This window comes from Suncus etruscus, chromosome 8 (assembly GCF_024139225.1).
Source record: "Suncus etruscus isolate mSunEtr1 chromosome 8, mSunEtr1.pri.cur, whole genome shotgun sequence".
Classification (NCBI taxonomy): Eukaryota; Metazoa; Chordata; class Mammalia; order Eulipotyphla; family Soricidae; genus Suncus; species Suncus etruscus.
This window is the reverse complement of record NC_064855.1, coordinates 94,606,691-94,609,107: the sequence shown is the minus strand read 5'-3', so window position 1 is coordinate 94,609,107 and position 2,417 is coordinate 94,606,691.

Here is a 2,417-nt window from a genome sequence, read left to right as displayed (position 1 = left end):
AGAAGTGAAAGTTTTGTGCATCCATGAATCAATATGTGGCACATAAGAAACAAGACCACCTAGCATGACAGCAGCAAGGGCAACAAAATCTACTCAGAAAACATGAGTAAAATTAGGCAAAGTAAGATTTTTTTTTATTTCTTTCCAAAATGTATAGAAATGTAAGTTTTAAGTTTTTTGATTTTTTTTTTTTTTTTTTTGGTTTTGGGCCACACCCGGCATGCTCAGGGTTTATTCCTGGCTATCTGCTTAGAAATAGCTCCTGGCAGGCACGGGGGACCATATGGGACGTCGGGATTCGAACCAACCACCTTAGGTCCTGGGTCGGCTGCTTGTAAGGCAAACGCTGCTGTGCTATCTCTCTGGTCCCAATAAGTTTTAATATTTTATAATAAATTCTTTATAATTGCATGTTGTGTCTGGTGTTGATGGAAACAGAACCCAGGATTTCATGTTGCAAGTAAGACAAGTTTCCTACCACTGTGCTATAACCATGGCTCAAGGTAATTATATATTTTATAATAATAATAAATCTTCATGATCAAAATAAAAAACAATAAGATTTTATCCAATATATTCCTTAAATTTATTTCTATCTACAAGTTAAGCTTCACAATTTTAAAATACCAATCATATTCAAGTGAACAACATCCTGATTGAAAATACTAGCTTGCCACAGAGAAGCCCCGAGGAGCTAGGGGAAGCTGTTTCTGATATTAAATCTGCAGAATCTAGTTGGTGGGACTAAATGTGTCCTTCAAGATGAGGGAGGTGGAAGGTAGAGAAGGACACTTCATGTTTTGGGCCAGAGAAAAACGCTAAGCAAGGTGATAAATCAAAGGATGCACCAAACTGCATGAAGGAATTTCTTTTCATCTATTTTTTGTTTGTTTGGGAGCCACAATCGGCAGCATTCAGGGGCTACTTCTGGCTCTGTGCTCAGGAATTGCTCCTGACAGGCTCAAATGGACCAACCATCTGAGATGTTGGGAATAGAACCCAGGTTGGCTGCATGCAAGGCAAGTGCCCTAACTTCTGTACTATAGCACTGGCCTCAAACTTCTTTATTTTTCTCTTGGTTTTGGTTTTGTTTTTGTGCCAACTCGGCAATAATTAGGGGTTACTCCTGGCTCTGTTCTCAGAAATTACTCCTGTCAAGCTAGAGGGATGACGGGGATCAAACCCTGGTTGACAGTGTGCAAAGAAAATGCCCTATCCACTATGCTACCTCTTTGGCCCCCGTTAAAGGAATTTCTACCTATTTTACACTCACCTGGCAAATAATACCGAGAGTCCCTGTTTAGATTGATTGTAGCTTCCAAATTTCATATGCAGAACTCTTAATCTCAGCATGTCACTTTATTTGGAAAGAAGTTCTTAAAAGAAGCAATTAATTTTAAAGAAAATTATTAGAGTAAGTCCTAATTCAACACTATTGGTGTCCTTATAGAAGGAAGTTGAATATAAACAGGTATTGATGAAGACTACATGAAGACAGAGTGAAAAGGTTAATATTTGACAAGCAGGGATAGATAACTCAGAAGAAACCAAACTTGCACAACCTTGGTCTTGAACGTCCAATCTACATAAACTGTGAGAAAACTGATTTCCAATGTTGAAGTTGCCCAATCTGTGGTTTTATGGTAGCTGTAGGTAACTAATACAATCTCTTCGCAAGGTACAGAGTAGCCATTTTTTCTCCATATTTTCTGAAAGAGCCTTCTGCAGAAAAAATGTAGCAACTGTGAAACTATTTTAGAAAGCAATAAAACTGTCAAACATGATTAGATTCTAATCTACAAACTTCCTTAATAATTACAAAGCTGATTTTCACAAAAGTACTGCAAGTTAGTGAGCATTGTTTATCAGCATTTATTTCATTCATTATAGTCCAGATATCTGTCGTTACTGATAAATATTCCTTTATATTCAAGAAATCCATAAAATGGATGCCCAAAATGTTACACAGCCATAGCCAGAAATGGTTACCAAGGAAGTGACATGAGTCACTTCATGTCACACATAGATATTGAAATTGAGATATTGAAATCAGTCTGAAAATCTCACATCACTTCAAAGCCAGACAATTCCACATTCTCTCATTTAAAGCTAAAAGAAACTTATAGGACAGAACATGGAGGCAGCTGAGCACCAAGGGCACCAAGTAATAAATGGCTAACTTCAGAATTCCACTAAAAATCTTAGCATAAATAGATTCAGATTTAAGGTCATTATCTCAAAGATACAGCTACAGCAATGCCCTAGTGTAAAACATAACTTGAAGTTGTTTACTGAGCAGTGTTTTCCCGCTTATTCACAAGGGAAAGCTAATAAAACTGTGCATCTTCTCTCATTGGCAGAAGTATGGTATTGACTCCACAGTAAGAGAAACATCTAGAGAGCTTTACCAAAGAACA